General features: G+C 45.1%; 2 pseudogenes; both read left to right on the forward strand.

Annotated features, from left to right (window-relative positions):
* The first annotated feature begins 13,094 nt into the window (after positions 1-13,094).
* On the forward strand, positions 13,095-14,131 carry LOC136502669 (protein RGF1 INDUCIBLE TRANSCRIPTION FACTOR 1-like; annotated as a pseudogene).
* A 2,827-nt stretch (positions 14,132-16,958) lies between these two features.
* On the forward strand, positions 16,959-18,052 carry LOC136505356 (uncharacterized; annotated as a pseudogene).
* Positions 18,053-24,659: the final 6,607 nt, after the last annotated feature.

Consider the following 24,659-nt stretch of genomic DNA (forward strand, 5'->3'; position numbering starts at 1 on the left):
ACCATGAAGGACAGTTGTATTCAAGGTGTTGTTATATTTCATGCACCATGAAAGCATCATGTTTACATTATCATCATGTGGAAGCATATGCTATTATTTCGTGTAGAATCCGAGAGTGAACCGATTCTAGTTGAGCAAGTTGTGGAAGAATCCCGGTTGTCATGGGATTCGATAATTGTGGTACTGATCCAGAACCTGAGATCATCAATGAAGACAAGCCCCAGTTTATGCATTAAACCCTTACCTTGTTAATTTGAAAAGTTTATCACCTATGTTACCTATTGCATTAAGTTGATTATTCAAATGTTACCTACTTGATGCATTGCCTACCTTGTTAATTGTTTACCATCCTTGAAGATGATTTCATTTACAAAGGCGTAGAATGCTTAGTATGCTTATGGTAGGTTTTCAAGGTAAAAGTTTCGATACAATCAAAGATGGCATACTGGCCAAAGAAAGAAAGAAGATAGAATGAACTAGAGACTAGTCGGGTGACTTATCTTGAATGTTGGGTAATGTTGCTGACTATGTCGCTTAAAGGCCACTCATTGTGGATCTTCTGAACGAGACACTTTGTAGTACTGGTCACATACTCCGGTAAGTCTACTTCGGCTAATCCGATGCTAAGACGAATGCCCACGCACTAGGAGTGGAGAGATGGTGGGAGTAGCGTGTACCCTCGTGGCTAGAATGTGGCCGGATTTGAGGTGTGCTGTGCTCTCGGGTGGCGTGGAGACGGCTTAGTATAGGAGGATCTAGTAGCGAGGTTGATATATGCAAGATTAAGTTCTACATATGTCGTGTGATAAGGAATCCCCAGCTGGGACTTGAATCAATTCGAATTGCCGGTGCTCCGCGGATATGGAGACTCGATTCATTACAGAAGCAATGCAGGACTGGTGAATTACTAAAATATGAGAAAAGAATGGAATGAGAAGGAATGGAATATGGGAAATGTACATTTAGTTGAGATAATGAACTAAAAGAACTTAGGGGTAAAACTTGAAAATAGAATAAGAATAGTAAGCTTTTGGCAAAGAACTTTTGAATCTTGCTACATCCTTACCTTGTCCCAACCCCTGCATCTTTAAAAGTCTTACACCCCTTTACGTCGGGTTAGTCTTGTTGAGTACTTTTGTACTCAGGGTTTGTTAACCCTTGTTGCCGGTGAGTTGCATGTGCAGGCTTGTCTTGGTCCCTGCTGCATGTCTGTGTTTGAAGTCAATGACGATGAGGAGTGATGTATGGCCTTTGGACAAGGCACTAGTTTGTATGATAAATAAAGTTAATGTTATATTAGCCCACTACTATGGTTGTATGACACTTATAGTATTGTAAGTTTGAAAACAACTGGTTTGTAAACTATGTTATCTTAAGACTTCTGCTATCTTTACTCTGATGTATATATTTGAATAAACTGTTGTAATCTGCAATGTCTATGATTGGGATCCTGTTTGAAAAGAGAATCGTGGATGATTTGGGTTTCCCGAGGACACCTGACAGACCTGTTGAGTTGTTGTGAACTCGTGAACGCTATCCGAGGTCTGGTAAGACAACGATAGGTGCACATGGGCTCGATTTCTTAGGAGGTTCTGCCATAGCTGGTATCGGAGCAGTTCCCATCTAAGATCATTGTAGGTTACTTTGGAAAACCTTCAAATTGATTTGGATCAAAGAAAGTAAACTTGATATTTTAAAGTTCAAATTTCTTTCTTCTTACCTATGATCTAGCCTCAATCCTGTCTTATTTGAAAGTTTGTGGCAGATAATATGATTAGGTTTGTCCTATGTATTAAAAATCTAGTACTTATGATTATATAAATCTTTTGTACCTAGATCCGTAAGATCGATTCATGCATCATGCTTGAGCACCTTGCATAAGAATTCCCCTTAATAGTGGTTGGGTAAGTATTGTCAAATCCCATTCTTGCTAACCTCCATTATCCTCAAGCTATTCTTATAGTCCTACCCTAAATTCTACAGGCTATGGCAAAGACCAAGGTAACCGCACGCAAGTCCACCAGACCTCATGGAGTCCCTCGTCACCAGTTGGCACCATGAAACCATGAGCTTGGTGAAGGAAGTCCCAAGACCCTAGGAGATGAAGGATCTTCAAGCAATCCCGCCAACATCGAGAACCTTACCAAGGAGCTCAACACTCTTCGTTGAGCTCATGCCAAAGATTAAGAGGAGCTGGCAGAAATGCAAAGGGGCATCACCATGACCATGGAGCTGCAGAATGAAGCCTGGACACGAGAGGATGCGGCCAATGAACGCGTCCATGAGTTGGAGTTCTACGTAGAGGACCTGGAGATGGACAATGCCATTCTTCATGAGAATGTCCACCTGTTGTACGCTCAACTTCATCCACCTCATGGGGATGGTGAAGTTACAGATGAAGAAATGATTGTAGATCCAGGAGAAGTCGAGAATGAAGAAGAGGAGGAGGATCCTGAGGAGTTAGTGTACTTCTCAGATGAAGATGAGGTTTCATCCGGTATGGGCACGGACGTCGATGACTGAGAGCTCGGAGTAGTAATAGTTCCTTTACTGCTTCCCTAGTAACCAGGGTTGTCTTGTGGGATACAAGACATGTAATTTAAATAAGTAACCCTTTGTAGCATGGAACCTTTTAAATGCTTTCAATAAAGAATAATGTAAGTAAACATGTTTCTCTAACAGATGCCTCGTCCTATCACCCGAACTGGTGCTAGTGGCTCGCATGACGATGATGAGTGCCCAAATCCTCCACCAATGCCTTCGACTATGGCAGATGCCATAGCCGCACTCGTCAATGCAACGGCAGAGAATGCTAGGTTGTTAAGGGAATTGGCTCAGAACTAACAGGCACCATACCCTAATCATGGCCAGCGTAATAATGGAAATGACGAGTCAACCTATGTTGATTTTACTGATACACGTCCGCCTGTGTTCTCTAAGGCAGAAGAGCCTTTAGAAGCTAACGATTGGTTAAGGACTATAGAGCAAAAGTTTGAGCTGATTCACTGTACCGAGGTTCAGAAACCAAGGTTTGCGGCACAGCAACTCCGAGGAGCTGCTGGTGCCTGGTGGGCAAATTTGGTAGCTGTACAGCCCGCTGGTCACCAAATCACCTGGAGGGAGTTCAAGGATGCCTTCAGGGCACACTATATTCCAGATGGTGTGATGACCATGAAGCTAGAAGAGTTTTTGGCCCTTAAGCAAGGGGAGCACCCGGTGATGCATTTTGTTGGGCGCTTCAATCACCTATCGCAGTATGCTATAGAGTATGTGAATACTGACAGGAAGAAGAAGAATCATTTTCTTAGAGGCCTGAACACTAAACTTCAGACCATGATGACAACTTGTGGTAATGCAACTTATCATGAGACAATCAACATTGCTATCACTTCAGAGGAGAATTACCGTCGAAATAAGGAGGCGAAGAAAAAGAAAATATCTGCTTTCGGATCGCCGAGTGGAAAGCGTCAAAAGATAGTCTACCATCCTCAAAATCATGGCCGTGCACCATTCCGCCCACAACAAGGCTAAGGCAGGCAGCAAATCTTTATTTGCCCTGCAACTAATACGCCTTATCCTCATCAAGCACCGCAGCAACAAAATAATACAAATAATGCAAACCGCAATGCTACTCCCCAGAATCATAATTATCCATGCTATAATTGTGGTAAACCCGGACACTTTTCCCAAGAATGTTCGTATCCTAGGAAGAATAATCCTGATGCACCCAAAGCCCCTGTTACTCAAGCTCAGAATCAGTACAAGGGCAATGCTCAGAATAGTCAGAAGGGTCAGGCTGAGAAGAAAACTGGAAGGGTCTTCTATACTCAGGTGGAATCTACTCCAGAAGGAGAACCAGTAATGATGGGTATGTTTCCCATTGCTAAGCATCCTGCAATTACCTTATTTGATTCTGGTGCATCCCATACATTCATCAATCGTACATTTGTTGTGAAGCATGGGATAGCTATTGGGGAAACAAAAGAACCTTATCATATACAGTCGCCCGGGGGATGAATCTGTACAAGGGAGATAGTTCAGCATGTACCTATTGATTTAGGAGGTTATGAGTTCCCTACCAATATGCTGATATTAAAGGATCAAGATATAGATGTGATCCTTGGTATGAACTGGTTAACCCAACACGGGGCTATCATAGATGTCCTGCATAGAACCATAAGGGTAAATGCACCTGACAGCAAAACCCAACTTCTCATCCAACTTCCCTTTCCTAAGAGTACAGTGGAAATAGTCTGTGCTACTATTGTTGAAGAAGCCGAGAAAATTTTAGGGGTATGTGAGTTTACAGATGTCTTTCCCGATGATCTGCCTGGTCTGCCACCAGACCGAGATGTAGAATTTAGAATTGATCTGAAACCAAGAACGACACCTGTGTCCAGAAGAGCATATAGGATGCCACCCAAAGAACTAGCAGAATTAAAAATGCAACTACAGGAGTTGTTAGACAAGGGTTTCATTCAACCCAGTTCTTCACCTTGGGGATGCCCTGCTATCTTCGTGAAGAAGAAGGACCAAACCTTAAGGTTATGTGTTGACTATCGGCCGTTAAATGAAGTCACCATAAAGAACAAATACCCCTTACCCTGAATTGATTTGCTTTTTGATCAACTTGCGGGAGCTAAGGTGTTCTCGAAGATAGACTTGAGATCGGGCTATCACCAGATTAAGATCAGACGAGAAGATGTGCCGAAGACAGCATTTACTACCCGATATGGTCTTTATGAGTATCTAGTTATGTCTTTTGGGCTGACCAATGCCCCGGCTCATTTCATGTACCTGATGAACTCAGTTTTCATGCCCGAGCTGGATAAGTTTGTAGTGGTGTTCATCGATGACATTCTTATCTATTCTAAAAGCAAAGAGGAACATGCGGAACATCTCCGTATTGTTCTACAAAGATTAAGAGATCACCAGCTATATGCCAAATTCAGTAAATGTGCATTTTGGTTGGAGGAAGTACAATTTCTAGGTCATGTACTATCTGCTGAAGGTATAGCTGTTGATCCGAGCAAGGTAGAAGAAGTCATTAACTGGAAAGCACCTACCACTGTTCATCAAGTTCGTAGTTTTCTGGGGTTGGCAGGGTATTATCGTCGGTTCATCCCTGACTTCTCCAGAATTGCGAAGCCAATTACTGGACTATTGAAAATCAAACTAAGTTTGTATGGTCGACAGAATGTGAGGAGGCCTTTCAGACATTGAAGAAATTGCTAACAACTACACCAGTATTAGCACAACCTGATATTGAGAGGCCATTTGATATCTATTGTGATGCATCTGGAATTGGTATTGGTTGTGTTCTTATGCAAGAAGGCAAAGTCATAGCATACGCTTCTAGACAACTCAAGAAGCATGAAGAACATTATCCCACCCATGACCTTGAATTAGCTGTTGTTGTTCATGCACTCAAGGTTTGGCGACATTATTTGTTGGACAATATCTGTTATATCTATACGGATCACAAAAGCTTGAAATACATCTTCACTCAGTCAGAGTTGAATATGAGGCAAAGAAGATGGTTAGAACTTATCAAAGATTATGACTTAGAAGTGCATTATCATCCGGGCAAGGCTAATGTGGTTGTCGATGCCCTGAGTTGCAAGAGTCATTGTCATTGTCTGATGGTAGAACCTATGCAACGAACATTGTGTCAAGAGATGGAGCATCTGAATTTACAAATCATAGAACAAGGTTCCCTGTCCAATATTGCAGTTGAGTCCACTATCAAAGATCAGATCATTGATGCTCAACGGAAAAGTAAGGGCATAGCCCATATCAAGGATAAAGTCAGATCTGGAAAACCAACATGTTTCAAGATTGATGAATCAGATGTTGTATGGTTCAAGGATAGATTGGTAGTACCCAAAAATCCGGAGCTGCGAAAGCAGATTCTTGATGAAGCTCATTCTACAAGATACTCCATTCATCTGGGTAGCAACAAAATGTATCATGATCTGAGAAAGAGATATTGGTGGACCAAAATGAAAATAGAACTAGCTCAATATGTGGCCAAGTGTGATATTTGTCAGAGAGTCAAAGTGGTTCATATGAAGACTGCAGGTCCATTACATTCACTGCTAGTTCCATCCTGGAAGTGGGAAGATATTTGTATGGACTTCATCGTGGGATTGCCCAGGACATCTGCAGGCTACAATTCAATATGGGTTATTGTTGATCGCCTAACTAAGATAGCTCATTTCTTACCGGTCAGAGATAAATATCGAGCGGAACAGTATGCAAAGCTGTATCTTGATAGAATCTTCAGTCTGCATGGGGCACCCAAGACCATTGTCTCTGACAGAGGGTCATTGTTCATATCCAAGTTTTGGAAAAGTCTACATGAGTCTTTGGGAACCAAACTTATCCGTAGTTCTGCTTATCATCCGCAAACAGATGGACAGACTAAACGGGTAAATCAAATTCTTGAAGATATGTTAAGAGCATGTGTCCTTTCCTATGGTGCTAAATGGGATGAATGCCTTCCCTTAGCTGAATTCTCATATAACAATACCCATCAAGAGAGCATTAAAATGGCACCATTCGAAGCACTGTATGGCCGTAGATGCCAGACACCTTTAAATTGGTCAGAAGCTGGAGAACGTTGGTTCTTTGGTCCGGATGTGGTCAAGGAAGCTGAAGAGAAAGTTAAACTCATACAAGCCAATATGAAGGTAGCTCAATCCCGATAGAAAAGTTATGCTGATAAGAGGAGATGACCGCTAGAATTCAAAGTGGGAGATCATGTCTACCTCAAGGTATCGCCGATGAAAGGAGTTCATCATTTTGGGATTCGGGGAAAGTTGGCACCCCATTATGTTGGCCCTTTTCAGATCCAACAACGATGTGGACCGGTCGCCTATCGCGTCAAGCTACCAGCTCACATGTCAGCGATGCATGATATCTTTCATGTATCTCAGTTAAAGAAGTGTCTTCAAGTACCTGACCAAGTGATCGACTTTGGTAATGTAGAACTAGAACCTGATTTGACTTATGCCGAGTACCCTATTAGAGTCTTAGATCAGAAAGATCGAGTCACTAGAAGACGTACAATCAAGTTCTACAAAGTACAATGGAATCAACACACTGAAGATGAAGCTACTTGGGAGTCCGAGGATTACTCAGAAGAAAATTTTCCTGACTTCTTCGCTTCTATCTAGTTGCAATACCTTGTCTATATTGTAACTTGTCTCATTTGTCAACAGAATGGAAAACCCCCTCACTAGCCTTTCGAATAAAGTTATGATGTGTTAGCTTGACACATTTCCTTTTCCATTACTTAGCCTTAGATTTTAAATCTCAGGACGCGATTTCTTTAAGGGGGAAGGGTTGTAACACCTCTGGTGTTTTGACCTAGCACTAAAATTTGACATGTCATCATATGCATTGCAAAGCATTCATAAACTAGAAAATTTTGAATGCATTCACTAAATAAGCTTTATTTCGTAATGTTGTTATTTTATGTGAAGTGATTCAAAACCCTAAATAAAGATCATGACCACAAGGGTCAAATTTCATGTGATCATGTGAGGCCATGTGTCATTTGACTCAAATAACCCTAATGGGCCATGTTACTGGTCAAAAATCAAAGTTAAAGTAAAAGGAAAACAAATCAAATTTGAATTCAAATTCAAATCATAAAAGTCATTTTTGCCCCTTTTGTCTAATTCAAAATCCATTTGGAATTTGGGGTAGTGGCAAAAAGCAAAGTTGAAGATTATTTTATAAGGATCAACTTTGGTATTCAAAGTTTTTCAAGTTTACATATAAAATTTGGAGTAATTTTGAAATGATTCAAATGCTCAAATGCATCCCAAATTCAAATTTCAAAATGGAGGCAGAATTTGAAAATGTTCCTTGAAGCAAAGTTGTAGAGTTTGAAAAGTTGAGCAACTTTCATATTTGGAGATCTTCAACTTCTTTAGAAAATTTGTGAGTAATTTGAAAAATAGATGAAGTGGCAAATCTGTAAATACCTAAAAAATCAGGATAACTACAGGACGCCACCGCCTCACCGCCGGCGTCCTTTCTCCGGCCTTCTAGGCGCGCCTGCGACCGCCCTTGGCTTTGCGTTGGCGTGGGGAGCATGCTGCATGTCGAGTCCACACGCTCCTAGCCGAGCTATAAGACCCAGACGACGTCGTTGGATTTTCTTCCTTCCCTCTGTTTTCCCGACGCCGCCGTCTCAACTCCGGCGAGCTTCTCTCATCTCCTCAGTGCAAGCAAGCCCCGTAAAAGCCGTGTTCTAGTTCCGCCTGCTTCTCGCGCATCTGATCGAGCTGTTGCTACCACCTGATTTCGCCGAGAGCTCGTTGTCCACATTCATCTTCCTCGCGGCCGGCGACCTCAACGGAAACTCCGATTCACCGTGGCCAGCATCATCTGGTGAGCCGTTGCCCTTGCTTGTTGACCCTATGGCTTCGTCTCGATGCTGTAGTGCTTATTCCACTCTTGCCTGCTCATTTTGCCCACTGCAGTCGCCGGAACGCTGTCGTCGACGAGGTCTGCTCCGCCGTGATCCCTGTCACCATCAAAACGTGTCACCGTAGCTTCTCCGGTCTCGCTTATTGCTTCAACACGATTGGGGTGAGCCACTGATGCTTCCTGAACTCTTTGTTTCACCGTTACCGGCCTTGTTTCGCTGGTGTAACGCTGCCGTGCCACCGCGTCCGCCATGGTCGGTGTCAGCCTTGTTCCATGTCGTAATCAACCTCCAAAGTGCCACTAATCGATGCGCCTAGCTCTTGTGAACATGTTAGTGCTTTGGCCGTCGCTGTTGGGCTCACCGTCGGCGAGTTAGCGCCGATCAGCGCCGTCGAAGCCACGGTCAATGCCAAAAGGTTGGGGATGACAGGTGGGGGCCGGCTGTCAGTGAGAGAGAGAGAGAGAGAATAGTAAGTTTTGATATTTTCTGATTTTGAATAATGCTGAATATTTGGGAATTTGTAGGAAAATAATCATAGCTCCAAAAATTCTAAAAATTTGTGTGTAGCTTCTGTACATATTCTAGTATGGTTTAAAAATATGAAACTTGAAATTTGAATAAATTTTTAATGTTCAAATATTCAGTCCATTAATTGATAAATGCAATTTCCATGATTTTTGTAGGCCACTGTATGATTCCAAAAAATTTTGAGATTTGTGTTGGAACACTAATTTGTCATGAGGAAGCTTACATAAAATTTTGAAGTCATTTGGAACAAGTTCATTTTTGGGCTTATTTCCAAATTAATTCAAAAAGAAATAAAAGCAAACCCTAAGTGTTTGATTAGTGTTTGATCTTGTTTTGGTCATGTTTTGTGACTAGTAGGGTTTCAAGATCAGTGTGGTCGGAGAGTTCACCGTAGTGGTCGGAGAGTTCACCGTAGTGGTCGGAGAGTTCACCGTAGTGGTCGGAAAGTTCACCGTAGTGGTCGGCAAGTTCACCGTAGTGGTCGGAGAGTTCACTGTAGTGGTCAGAGAGTTTGCCGAAGTGGTCGGAGAGCTCGCTGAAATGGTCGGTGCTGGCGTGGTCACATCCGTTACGAATATGGTTTGGCTAGTTTGGCTTGTAACTGTACCATGAAGGACCGTTGTATTCAAGGTGTTGTTATATTTCATGCACCACGAAAGCATCAGGTTTACATTATCATCATGTTGAAGCATATACTATTATTTCATGTAGAATCCGAGAGTGAACCGATTCTAGTTGAGCAAGTTGTGGAAGAATCCCCGGTTGTCACGGGATTCGATAATTGTGGTACTGATCCGGAACCTAAGATCGTCAACAAAGGCAAGCCCCGGTTTATGCATTAAACCCTTACCTTGTTAATTTGAAAAGTTTATCTCCTATGTTACCTATTGCATTAAGTTGATTATTCAAATGTTACCTACTTGATGCATTGCCTACCTTGTTAATTGTTTACCATCCTTGAAGATGATTTCATTTACAAAGGCGTAGAATGCTTAGTATGCTTATGGTAGGTTTTCAAGGTAAAAGTTTCGATACAATCAAAGATGGCATACTGGCCAAAGAAAGAATGAAGATAGAATGAACTAGAGACTAGTCGGGTGACTTATCTTGAATGTTGGGTAATGTTGCTGACTATGTTGCTTAAAGGCCACTCATTGTGGATCTTCTGAACAAGACACTTTATAGTACTGGTCACATACTCCGGTAAGCCTACTTTGGCTAATCCGATGCTAAGACGAATGCCCACGCACTAGGAGTGGAGAGATGGCGGGAGTAGCGTGTACCCTCGTGGCTGGAATGTGGCCGGATTTGAGGTGTGCTGTGCTCTCGAGTGGCGTGGAGACAGCTTAGTATAGGAGGATCCGGTAGCGAGGTTGATATATGCAAGATTAAGTTCTACATATGTCATGTGATAAGGAATCCCCAGCTGGGACTTGAATCAATTCGAATTGTCGGTGCTCCGTGGATATGGAGACTCGATTCATTACAGAAGCAATGTAGGACTGGTGAATTACTAAAATATGAGAAAAGAATGGAATGAGAAGGAATGGAATATGGGAAATGTACATTTAGTTGATATAATGAACTAAAAGAACTTAGGGGTAAAACTTGAAAATAGAATAAGAATAGTAAGCTTTTGGCAAAGAACTTTTGAATCTTGCTACATCCTTACCTTGTCCCAACCCCTGCATCTTTAAAAGTCTTACACCCCTTTACGTCGAGTTGTCTTGTTGAGTACTTTTGTACTCAGGGTTTGTTAACCCTTGTTGCAGGTGAGTCGCATGCGCAGGTTTGTTTTGGTCCCTGCTGCATGTCTGTGTTTGAAGTCAATGACGATGAGGAGTGATGAATGGCCTTTGGACAAGGCACTAGTTTGTATGATAAATAAAGTTAATGTTATATTATCCCGCTACTATGGTTGTATGACACTTATGGTATTGTAAGTTTGAAAACAACTGGTTTGTAAACTATGTTATCTTAAGACTTCCGCTATCTTTACTCTGATGTATATATTTGAATAAACTATTGTAATCTGCAATGTCTGTGATTGGGATCCTATTTGAAAAGAGAATCGTGGATGATTCGGGTTTCCCGAGGACACCCGACAGACCTGTTGAGTTGTTGGGAACTCGTGAACGCTATCCGAGGTCTGGTAAGACAACGATAGGTGCACGTGGGCCCGATTTCTTAGGAGGTTCTGGCACAATGGTAGCATCCAAAAAACACGAGGATTTATACTAGTTCAGGATGGAGCCCTACGTCCAGTCTCAGAGATGATCAAGTGTGTGTTCCTCGTTTGAATGCTCTGAAGTTCTTACAATGGGGGGTGCAAGAATGGTGGATGAGGTAGAAGATCTAGAGCTAGGAGACGGGTTGCCCGAGCAGCAGCTTCAGGAGCCCTTCTACGGTGTAAGAATGAATGAAAGTTGGATCCCCCAGATGGGTGCCCTGGCTACCCTTATATAGAGTTCGGGGCCAAGGCGTATACAAAGAAGAAGGTTCTCCCGACTGAAGGATCGTGAGCCTGAGGGATGTCCTAGCTAACTTGGCTTACAAGCTACGCCGTCTTGTGGAGCACATCTAGGAGTATTTATCATCATGGTCTTATGGCCACGTCATGGCATGGTGTGACGTGGTGCTACTGTGCCGAGCATGGTGGCACTGTAGGCACGGTGGTTGTTCGCCAGCTGTCCTGTGCGATGTGGCCCCCGCCGTGGTCTTCATCATCGCTCCCTAGTTTTCTAGGGCATCGTACAGGAGTTGGTAGCCTCCCCAAGGTCGCGATCACCTTGTTGGTTTGAAGAACTGGGGGCCACGATCCCGATCTTCGGGGTCATGGCTCCCGTCAGTCTGGATGGCCTCTAAGTCACGGCCTCATCGTGGATTCCATCCTGCGGTGGGAAGAATCATACATGTGTCCTGTTGGACCGTATTTGGATGGTGGATCGTCGTACTGGTTGTCACTATCGTGCGGTGTTGTCTTATCTGCACGGCGTGGTGCAGGGATGGCGTCTGACCAGACTGAGGTGACCGCTGTCCCCTCGGTTCTTACGGAGTCAGAGTAGCGTGCTTAACTTTGCCAGAGCAGGCGCGTTTGGATGGGCTTGACCTCTCTCCATTCCTCCTAGGGGTTGTGAAGGTTAAGAGGTCATGAGTATTCCGCTCGTTATGCGGCTGAGACAGAAGGAAGCGGTTGTGGCTGACCCTAGCCTTGGAGTCATGCCTGGTTCGCTTGGCTCAACTAGGCCTCGGTCGTTCGGGCCTTTGCTAGCTGATATATTATGGGCCGCTCTGCCCGCTAACTAATCGGTGCCTTGAGACATCCCGAGGTTATAACCCCGACATTATTTTTCCTATAACTTTAGATGACAGTCAATTCTTAGTGCCACATATTATGACTAAGAACTACTGCAATTACGAAAAACTTCACATTGCACCAACGGTTTTATAGGAAAAGAGATTGTACATCTCATTATTCTTTCTGTGTCACTGGTAGCTTTTAGTTTAGTTCTTGGAACCACAGATTATGCAAAACATCATACTGCGCCCGCTATTTTGTAGGAAAAGTAAATGTACTCCTTATTATTATATTGTTTCTCTTAATTTCTAGCTAGCATTTTAGTTCTTACCACCACAGAAATGCAAAACATCATACTGCGCCCGCTGTTTTGTAGAAAAGTAAATGTACTTCTTATTATTATAATGTTTCTCTTAATTTCTAGCTGGCATTTCAGTTCTTACCACCATAGATTATGCAGAACATCATACTGCGCCCGCTGTTTTGTAGGAAAAGTAAATGTACTTCTTATTATTATATTGTTTCTCTTAATTTCTAGCTAGCATTTCAGTTCTTACCACCATAGATTATGCAAAACATCATACTGCGCCCACTGTTTTGTAGGAAAAATGCATGTACTTCTTATTATTATATTGTTTCTCTTATTTTCTAGCTGGCATTTCAGTTCTTACCACCACAATTATGCAAAACGCCTATTTGTGCCAGCAAATTTACAGCAAAAACTCATGTACTTCTCACTATTCTTTTCCTATAAATACAACCATTCCATTCACTTACAGGCCCCAACATTAGCACAAACGAACATAATAGACTACTGATTTTACAATGAAAAGGGAGACAGTCCCTTCGTGGCTACAGATATTGCTTGCAACACAGTTCTTTATGACTTGTGCAAACCATCTTCTTGCTAGTCGCAACGAGTGTACCCTATTTTGCACCCAGTGTGAGGCTACACCAGCTGCTTTCTGCAACTATTGCCATTCAAGAGATCATTCCACTCATCGTGTAATCCAGGTAAGAAATGTGTAGTCGTGTAGTCAATGGAAAGGTAAAACATTTCATATCATACATGTCATACAACTCAAAACTTTATGATTTAGATGTTTTTTCTCTTGTTGCTTCTTATGCCACCTCATAATTAAGAAATGTTATAAAACTTTACATAAAATGTGTTCTGAATTTGGGTGTATAAAAATAGATTTCATTCATAGGCCACGGGTCCTTTGACCAAGCACACGTATGATCTATGAAAAGATGGAAGTATTTAAGTTTCAAATAATTCGATGTTTCAGATAAGGCGATCATCCTATCATGATGTTGTGAGGGTTTCAGAGATTGAGGACATCCTTGATATTAGCGATGTGCAAACTTATGTAATCAATAGTGCAAGGGTCGTATTCTTGAATGAGCGCCCACAACTGCGTGCTTCTGGTGTCCCCATTTGTAAGGCACCTTCGTCATCAACACATAGCTGTGAGACATGCAATCGTGCTCTACTTGATGCATTTTCGCTTCTGCTCTCTTGGATGCAATGTAAGTTATCACAAACTATCTAAGGATGTTATTTTCTCAAAAGTACAAAAATAAGAAATAAGTTCCATAATTAATGGATTGCATATATCTAATAAAATCCTTACCTTTTACAGCTTAGAGGCTTAAATATGGAAATGAGTATGCCATCCATGGTTGAAAACAGCCCTCAATCCAATGGTAAGGATCATGTGACTAGGATCGATGATGTTGGTTCAAGTACTACAAGTGACAAAGACAGCTGCAATGACAAGAATAACGAAGAACCACCACCAAAAAGGGTTGCTCGCCACCGACGCAAGGGAATTCCCCAACGTGCGCCATTCTTCTAATGTGAAGCTCATGACAATATCCATTAAATGTTGGGGCAAATAAGATGAGAGAATGTTTGCTATGGGTAGAATAAATGAATGAATGAATGACCCCAATGCTATGTAGGGTTGATTTCTTCAAATTGCGAGCCTTTCGAAAACATTTTACTAGACCATCTAATGGTTGTTTCTCTCAAAGCACGCAATTGTTATACTGGAAGCACATAGTGTAGTCATAGCCTTTATCTCTCTTAAGTAGTTCTACCCCGAGGTTTACTTCAAATCACGAAGAACAAGTGACAAGATTATGTAGTGTCATGACCCGTCATTGCACTTGGTTGATCATTAGCATCATGTGCATAATCATAATCCAAAATCCATATTTGCAAAACTAGTCGAGTTATAGATGTAGATTCTGGCTCTAATGTGCATATGTGGACAATACATACGGACCTACAAGGCAATCCATTCTTGGTGAGCTAGGTCAGTTCAAGTTCACACGGATGGAAAGTCCATCCTATCACGTCAGGTTGTCTATCAGAACGTGAAAATGCAGGATTTTGAGCTAGGCGTTAACCCTTCTTAACGGCCCCATGTGGCAGACAAATGTAGCACATTCTATGTGACTTGGAACCTGAGATGCCTACATCCACTCACCCTCGCTCTACCACTCTTAACCTTGTCATAACAATCATGAGCATCATGTTTCCGTATATGTACCTTGTACTCATATAGGAGTTGACGCACCCAAGGAGGTGACTCTCAAGACCAACTTTGACTTTGTTCCCAATGACCAAGCCCATTGTCCAACCCCACTGAGTATCAAGACAAGCCCCTAAGCATATATTTCTCTTTTATAATGGCATAACTTGATATGTGCTAGCTATTGTATCCTATGTATATACTATCACTAGAATCAAATGAGAACATAGTTGAGCTTTTACCTTGATGATTAACTTCCTATACCTTGCAAGATTGATCGTTTGCCTTCCTAGTATGTGTTCAATGCTTGCTTTCTTAGATGTGATTGAAGTCGGACTCATGATGGGTTTCTCATGGTTCATGCGCCATATAAGCAGGCCCCACACAAGTGCCGATGCGGCTACCGAAGTGGGGTGGGCCCCCATGTGAGCACTGCTAGGAGAAGTGTGCCACTAGGGAGAAGTGTTTTTGTGAGAGAAAGAGAGAAGTGAGGGATGAGGAACCCTAAGTGTTGTCAATATATACGATGAATGATTATGGGAAGGGCTTAGCTTGCCATGTTTTTGGGCCTATTATGAGGCTCACCTCAGGAAATTCCTATTACTTTTAGAAGTGGATCTCTTCGGAGGCCCATCTTTGTAAATTGATTTTAGGAGACCTTATCTATTTTTTTTTGGAATGGAGGTATTATCTTTTGGGTGTCTAATCGTTGTCTATTCGGTTTTTTTTTTACAATCGTTTTTTTTGTAATGTAGAATTTGAGAATCTCATTTATGCTTCTAGAATATTCATTATTAACTATAGTAAATTTTACCATTGTCTACATGTGTATGATTTGGCAACTGGTGACGGTATTTATTTCTAGCAAATAAAAGGAAACCTTCCTTGTGGAATTCAAGTATCTCATACATAGGAAATAATAAAGTTCGAAACTAAAGTTTTCTCTATTTCTACGACACTAAATAAACCTTGACAGAGATGGTGAACGAGCCAGCAGGAACAGGGGCGGATTTGGGTCTAGCGCCATGACCCCTAAGCCTGGCCTAAACAAAATCCAAATATCACTCTAATAATTTTGGTCCAATTCTATCTTGCCCCAGGCGTGGCCCAGATGCAGTAGTCTCGGAGCCCCAACAAACTTCAGCGTGCCAGAGGGAAGGTGAAGCAGGCGAGCAGGCGAGTAGCAAAGGGTGGTGGATGGCGGTGGCCTGGCCATTGGCCATGGCCCATCGCCGGAGGAGAGAACAAAAGATCAGCATGCAGCTTGCTGCCGCCTTTTGCAGGCTTGCAACAGATATAAATATGCCCAATCCCCTCCTTGCTCTATTTCAATCCTGAACTCCCAAATTTTAGGAGAAGAAATGATAATGGACTCTATTTGAGCTACAGTCTCATTCACCACCCCTGAATCAGCCACTATTTTTTAAAAAGAATAACTTAAACTTTAATAACCGGACAACATACACACCTGAACTTTTGAAACTAGACAAGATATTCCTCTTAACTATTTCAAAATGATTTCTTTCATGGTTTTGCTGACGTGATAGTAGGACCACCTGTCATTTGGTCTATCTCCTATATAAAAAGGAATAACTTTTTCAAATGAAGTCATATGAATACAAACTTTATATTAAAGCTGTAGAGCTGACATACGCCCTGTTCGCTTGTTGGTTTTAGTTAGGCTTATTCAACCAACCAACAGTGTTTCTCTCTCACAAAAAATCAGCACCAGTCAGCCCAAATCAGCCCAGAAACCCACCAGCGAACACGCCGATAGTCTACAACTTTGTAGTTCATAATTTTTTTAAATAATATATTTTAAAGGCTCAAATATTCATTTAAGTTACAATATTTTATAATTTATTTATTTTTTCCAAATGACCCCCGATATGTTGACACAGTTTACATCAAAGTTGTAATTTTCAGTAAGATATATAACTTTATAGTTGATAACTTTTTTATTTGATATTGTTTAGACGTCTAAATATTTATTTTAAGTTCTCTGACATTGACGGGATGTTGACCTCGGATTTTGATTTTTTTTCTGAAATTCAGCTACTAGATCAGTTTGTGCCGCTTTGTTGGCTCAATCTTGTGCCACGAGCAATTGTCTGTCATGCGCAGCGCAACAGCAAGCTCTGCCGTGAACCGTCCATTTCACGATCATTTCTGACCGTTCCTTTCTACGAACGCGAGCCGACGACAAGAGCAGACGAACCTCTGTTTCAATTCTTTTCAATCCATGTCCTCATTTTGAGCAGCCTCGCAAACCTTATCCCTCTCTCTTCCTCGCCTGCCACGACGACGAAACGTTGGCATGTGAGCGCCACGTATACGCCTCTGCCGTACCCATGCAACCTCCCGTCACGCCGCCGGTAGCCACCGGAGCAGCGACCCCGGCTCCGCCACCAGCCATCTACTCCCAGCCGTCACCATCACCATTAGCAATCGCATCGGCAAAGACAGGGAGGCGGCAGCTGCTGGTGTCGTCGGGTCCTGCTCCTCGCGGCCAGCAGCAGTGGCAGTACCGCCGCCGGCGCGCGGGCTGCAGACGAGAAGGCGGGAGCTTTGTCAGGGTACAGTGGGCCGCCGCCGGTGGTGACGGAGGCGGAGCGCGCGGCCAGCGCGGCCTTGTCGCGGCGCGTCGGGGAGGCCGTGGGGCTGCTGGAGCTCGGGCGGGAGCTGCAGGCGCGCGGGGAGTTCCCGCAGGCACTGGCGTCGTTCACGCGCGTGGTGCGTGAGTACGCTGACCTGGCGCTATCGGAGTAGACGCGGGTGGGGCGGGCGCTGGTGCTGTACGAGATCGGCGACCGCGACGAGTCCATCGCCGAGATGGAGGACGTCTCCATCGCGCTCAAGGGATACCCAGGTCGAGGTCGTCTATTTGTCAGTCAGGTCGAAGTGATGAACTAGCTAGCTTGGTAACTACCTGATGGATTACTGATGAGGTTTATTTGCAGAGATCCACGCGGCCCTGGCGGCGGCGCTTTACGCGGACAAGCACGCGGCGCTGCTGGCGGAGAACCAGTTCGCCATCGCGACGCTGCTGGACCCGCACTACACGGACCTCGCCTACGTCAGGGACACCAAGCACTGGCCGCCCAGCCTCGTTGCATCACTCCACGACTTCATCACACTCTCCTAGTGGCTAGCTACGTTATCAGCTGACGCGCAAAAAGTGTCAAGTTGTATAGTGCTTGTATTGTATAGCTGTTAACCACGCACAAAAAGTTTCAACTATCAGAATGTTCAAGCTTGCTTTGCATCATGCTATATATACTCTGAAATCTCAAAATCTAATATACGACCTGTGGACATACCTGGGCATCGGGCCGGCCCGGCCCGGCCCGGCACGGCACGATGGCTATCGGGCCAAGGAGGCACGCCGTGCCCTGCGGGCCATGCCTCATCGGCCTGCGGGCCTGGCCTTCGGCCCAGGCACGGGCCTGTGGGCCATTTTTCGTGCCGTGCTGGCCCGTGAGGCACGGCAAAAATAACAGGCCATGCCAGCCCACAGCCCGTTAAATCTAAAACACCTCCAAATAAACATCTCAATCCATTTAAATATCAAAAAGAGCTGTTTTGTGCAATGCTGCCTCATTAAAAACCTACCTAGGTAAAACTCACCCTTGTGAGAAACCCTAGGCAGGAAAAAAGAGTGCAGCCAGCTCCAAATGTCTTAATCTTGCATAGTTATTACAGACCATTGTTCAAATGTTCAAATGAAAACTAAGCAAGTGAGTGAGCGACACATCCACTCTCAACTCACACAAAAGTACTCCAACACTCCCAGCCAACCAATGCCGCTGTCAGCCACCAGATCCATCATCTTCACCTTCTGGTTCATCCAGGAACAGATTCTCGAATGCATCTTCAATTTCCTTGGTATCAGCAGCTTCATGTTGTTCCCTCTTCTCTCCTAGCTCCCAGTCCTTCAACAAGGTCAGCATCTCAACATGTTCTGGTTTCAAGCTCCGGCGCCGTTCTTCTAGGATCCTCCCTGCTAAGCTGAAACAAGACTCTGAAGAACAAGTGGAAACAGGAACTGACATGATATCTCTGGCCATAATAGCCAGGATGGGATAGGTTAGTTTGTGGTCCTTCCACCACAGAAGAATGTCAAAACCATCCTCATAAGCAGTTATGCAGTCGCTGTCCAAATAGCTTGAAAGTTCAGAAGCAGTAGAGTGAGAAGAAGAACAGGCAGTCCACTGGAAGGACCAGGCAGACCTGATCCTCCAAAAATTACCCCCCAAGCCTGTTTTCTCTTACCAGTGGGTGGGGTAGGACCAGCAACCCTTTGTGACCTGGTTGCACCAAACTTTCTCAAATATTTCTCAAACATTTTATGCAACTCAGTTTTCAAATCAGCATAGTAAGTAGTGTAATCAGTACCAGTATATTCAGTAAGTAAATGGAGGACCCTTTGCATACCTCTCAGCTTAGCTCTAGGGTCAAGAATGAATGCAAATGAGTATAAGAGAGGAATGTCCTTCCAATACTTAAGAAATTTATGCTGCATAGGGTACACAAAGGGTCTAAGATTAACATCCCTTTCACATGCATGCAAATGGGTTGCAATCTCCAGAACATGGTGCAGCACAAGAGGACTGGTAGGATAATAAACACCAGACAGTGTAACAGTAGAGTCATAAAATACTTCCAGGAACTCCAATATTTTCCCAGCCATGTGCCAATGGGATGGAGACAACAGTGCAGAACCATAATTTGAATTTATGAACACAGAAAATACTTCACTGTAAGGAACCAAGTGTTTTAGCATGAGATAAGTAGCATTCCATCTAACATCCATGTCTAAGCCAAATTTTCTAGGTCTCATACCTTTAGCTTCACAGTAGTTTCTAAACATAGCAATTCTTTGATTAGAGGAGTTCAAGAAATTAATTGCAGTTCTAAAATCCTCTATATAAGGTTTGATTCTTTTTAGTCCAGATTTGACTATCAGATTAATAATGTGACAAGCACAGCGTTGATGCACAAGACTGTAACCAGGTGCAGGATCATCAGGTGCAGGATCACAACCAAGATAACCAGCAAACATGGGTGTCAAAGTTTCCACAGCCTTAGCATTAGAAGATGCATTATCTAAAGTGATAGAAAAGATTTTATCAACCAAGCCATACTCCTCAACAACAGATGCAATGAAAGCAGAAATGTTTTCACCAGAATGCTTAACTTGAATCAACCTAAGACCAACAATCTTCTTTTGCAATTCCCAATCAGCATTCACATAGTGAGCAACAACAGATATGTAATCCTCTTTAGCATTACCAGACCATATGTCAGAAGTCAAAGCAACAGATGCAGAAGCATGCACACAGTTCCTAATCATAGCACGACGTTCAGCAAATAACTTATCCAGATCTCTAGTGGTGGTTCTTCTAGATGATCTAACAAATCTTGGGTTATGAGAATTTTTAATATATTCCTCAAATGCATCAGTGTCACCAAAACCAAGAGGAAGATCAAGCCTAGCAATCAATCTACACAGTTCAGTTCTAGCAACAGCAGGATCATAGTTCCAATTATGCAAAGACCCATCAGCATTAAAAGCTAGTCGAGACTGAACCCTAGAAGCATTATCAAGTTTCTGTTTGCAAGATTTTTGGTGCCTAAGAATGTGACCAGTACCAGCAGTAGATCTAGCACTCAACACAGTTCTACACATCTTACATATAGCTCTAACACGCACATCGACACCATTAATCTTCTCATAAACCTCCTCAAAGTCACCCCAGCACTGAGACTTGCGCTTACCAAGTCTAGAAACAGCACCAGAGGAAGGAGTACGAGTACCATTACCATCAGCATTACCATTAACACCAGTGTAGTTGGAGTGGGTGTTGGAGTCCACCGTCCCTGTCCCCGTTGCCCCTGCATCGACGGCATCGACGTCGATCGCCGGCTGTGTCCCGCGGGTGGCGTCATCAAACACCGCAAAGGGGTCACGGCCGTCGTCGTCGTGCTCCGGGGACAACCCAGCCGCGACCAAGTCATCGTCGCCAGTCACAGGGAACATGGCACCGTCACCCTGCGGGTCACACGCCATGGGGCCCTCGGTCGCGGACGGCTGAACTCCAGCACCGTTCCTCAACGGTGCGCGGCTACGGCTTGGCCACGGTGCCATTGCCCGTCGTCCGTCTACGCCAAGGCTAGTTGACGACGAGGCATCGGCAGCAGACCTACAAAGAAAAAGAACACGCAAAGAAGAAAAGGATGAGAAAATGATCCCAAAAACAGAATCAAAACACTGAGAAACGTATAGATCTAGGGGCTAGGGTTAGGGTTACGAATGGGGATGGACTTGCCTGCGCAACCGGAGCCGGATGAGAAAATGATCCCAAAAACAGAATCAAAACACTGAGAAACGTATAGATCTAGGGGCTAGGGTTAGGGTTACGAATGGGGATGGACTTGCCTGAGCAACCGGAGCCCGGCGCCGGAGAAGACGAGGGCCACACAAGGGCAAGACGGGATTAAGAAGGACGGCGAGCGACGGTGGAAGAGAGACGGGGAGGCGGACTCACATGTTCATCGACAAACAGAGGAGGAGTAAAAAGGAAGACGGAGAGGGACTGAGGGGGCAGGGAACTCAGGGAGAGGTGATGGAGCGGCGGCGATATCACCGGATCCAAGGACGACGGTCGCACCGGCGACGAAGATGGATCGACGAGAGGAGGCGAAGATGGACCGAGCGGGTGTCGAGTGCGGCTGCGGTTGGGAGGCGAATGGGATTAGGGTTAGGGTGTCGAGTGCGGCTGCGGCCTGCGGTTGGGAGGCGAGGCGAATGGGGTTAGGGTTAGGGTGATGGAGCGGCGGCGATATCACCGGATCCAAGGACGACGGTCGCACCGGCGACGAAGATGGATCGACGAGAGGAGGCGAAGATGGACCAAGCGGGTGTCGAGTGCGGCTGCGGTTGGGAGGCGAATGGGATTAGGGTTAGGGTGTCGAGTGCGGCTGCGGCCTGCGGTTGGGAGGCGAGGCGAATGGGGTTAGGGTTAGGGTGGGGGTGGGGGTGGGGGTGGGGGCCGGCCGGGGGGGGTCTCGGTTATATGGGGAGCTAGGGAGGAGCTGAGGAGGCCAGGAGGGGAGGGGGCCGTTCTTGGGCCGCCGGCCTGCTTGCCTGCTTGCGGGCCATGCCGTGCCGGCCTGTGGGCCTAGGGTTTGGCCCAAGCACGGCCTGCACCCCGTGCCGTGCCAGCCAGGGCCCATTGACCTTCGGGCCGGGCCGGGCCTAAATAGCGGGCTCTGTGCTAGGCTCACGGGCTCGGGCTTTGTGCCCAGATATACCTGTCGAGCATGACCGCGCGACGTAGGCCGGCCCACCGTCGCTCCCCCACCCCACCCTCACAGTCGGCGTCGAAGATGGGACCTCGCCACCATTAGAGTTCTGGCACCGTCGGCAGCTCTAGAAGGAGGTTTCGAAGGGCAGTGACCATGACACGGCGGTGGAGGCGGGCAAGACTGTGGCGGGGCGGGGCGGGGTAGTGGGGGTGCCGCTCGCCGGGGCGGCCGAAGACGGCAGTTGGGCGCGGCTGGCAGTGGGGTGCTGCGGCGGAGCTCACCGATGCCATGTGTTTGTGGGAGGGCGGAGTTCAGCAGGGACGGGGGCGGGAGGTGGGTGGCGTGGTGAGGCGTAGGAGCCATTGGCCGCCGGTGGTGAAAGGCGGGGGTGAGGACCAGGAGGATGTCGCCGGCGCATTGCCTTGTGTTTAGGGGAGGGCGAGGTCGAGCGTCTGGGGCAGGCGTTGAGCGGCATGACAGCGAGGGAGCCGCTTGTGGGTGGTGGGTGAGGAAGGAAGGGGTGCGGCAGGCAGGGCGTGAGGTAAACGACATGGCTGAGGCGAGGTAGCAACAAGTAAGATGAAGTGGAGCTGGGTCACGCACTTGGCTGGTCGCTCGTTATCGCGCTTCCTCTGAAATACTCCTACATAGGATTGTCTCCTAAGTGTTATGGCATAATTAAAACTAGCCACTGCTGCCCGCGCTTCGCAGCGGGTGATGTGCTTGGTATAGGAAAAATCTTGGGAAATATGGCTCATATGTCTAATATGTTTTCTCATCGCGTTGCTACAAAAGGTTGGTCTATTTGGTACATTAAATGGGAAAATATGGAAAGGAAAGGTAACGTGACTTTTTTTATTATAATGTTGTAAACTAAAATAGAGGTTGGTTGTCATTACATGGTGCCTATTCTAGGCCAGCAAATCAATGACATGTTAGTGGAAATAATTATTTGATGGAGTTGGGCTCAAGCAACTAACACACTTAGATTCAAAGCACAAAATTGGCTAGGATTACATTATAGGTGGAAAGAGTAAAAACCACAACACAAGTACGTCTCCTAACGTGAGGGTTTACAAAAGAGTAAATTAGGATCCACTCCTCTTAGGCGAAACTACAACACATTTCGTAAATCTGGAATTACACAAAAGATTACACGGCGTCGAACACTAAATTACACCGGGATTTAAAGTTACATGGTTAAGAGCAACCTAGTACAACCAAGGCTTACTCTAGAAGTCGGGATAGATGAGGGCAATGGAGAAACAACAAGATAATGATTATCCAAAACATGGCGTATGACCAACAGATCTAGAAATAGGAGACTGAGAAGTCAAACATCGTGAACCCTAAGACCAAACTAACCAGCGGTAGACTTGAACTTTTTCGAAAACCAGATCCCTTCTTCTCAGATTACACCATCACCTCTGTCAGACGAACCTAGTTTCACAATGATGACTGGATCTCGTAGCTCTGCTTCAGATTCAAGAGGGATGGGGAGGAAGAAGAAGAAGAGCAAGGACCAAGGGCATCTTATAGTGGCGAACGGAGATGGGGCGTAGCGCACCGGAAGTGGAGACGGCATGGATGGGATACACTGCCGGTTCAAGCTGTGGGGATAAAGTCGGCCATGGCGCGCTCCCTGCGCAAGCGAGCGGAGGGGGGGATAAAGGAGAGGAGAGAGGGTTCGCTCGACGAGGGAGGCGTGCAGGCGGCCATGTCCCCAAAAGAAGAAAGAAGAGAGGGGGGTCTGGTATGGGGACGAGGGTGAGGATCAAGAGCAGACCAGAGGCCGAGAAAAGGAGAAGCGCATAGTGCATGAGGACGACGAGTGCGGCATGATGTCACGGCCATGCGAGGACAGGGTGCTAATGGGCCCGACACCGGCGGCGTCCACGGGGTATGCGGTGATAGCGACCCGGCGTGCGTAGCGTGGTCGAGCTGGGCATAGTGCTTGGGACTTGACATCCACTCAGGCTTTTCTAAGCACTCCCTACTACCCAAGGCTAACTTTTCCCAGGTGTTCTTCTTTCCTTCCCTTCCTTGTCCACAATATGCGCCAACCTTTGTATGAAGTGAGATCGCAACATACATGTTTCCTCCAAAACCACCTCCTCTTGTTTACTTTGAGCGAACACTATTTCATCAACTCATTATGGATTTCTAGTTCAAACACCCAAATATTTGTATCAAAAGTGGTATGGCGGTGTAACTTGGTAAAGGTACTTGGTCAATAACCTCGATACCAGCGCTTGGTGAGCAGCGTCACCATGTGGCAGCTGTTCCACAGGGGCCCTCAGTTTCATCGTGGCACCATAAGCTATTAACCAGGCAACTACTACCAACTTACACGCAATGAAGACGGTGGGGTCATAGACCATAGAATCAGAGGAGTATTGCAAGGGAAGATTCAAACAACAAGGGTTCCTTTCGCAACAAGGGACATGGACTTCAAATCCAACAACGGATCTGATTTAAAGAGATTCAAGTGTTTTGCTGGGACATCCACAATTAGTCGATACAGTGTCCTATGTTATTC

Source organism: Miscanthus floridulus, chromosome 14, assembly GCF_019320115.1.
Source record: "Miscanthus floridulus cultivar M001 chromosome 14, ASM1932011v1, whole genome shotgun sequence".
Classification (NCBI taxonomy): Eukaryota; Viridiplantae; Streptophyta; class Magnoliopsida; order Poales; family Poaceae; genus Miscanthus; species Miscanthus floridulus.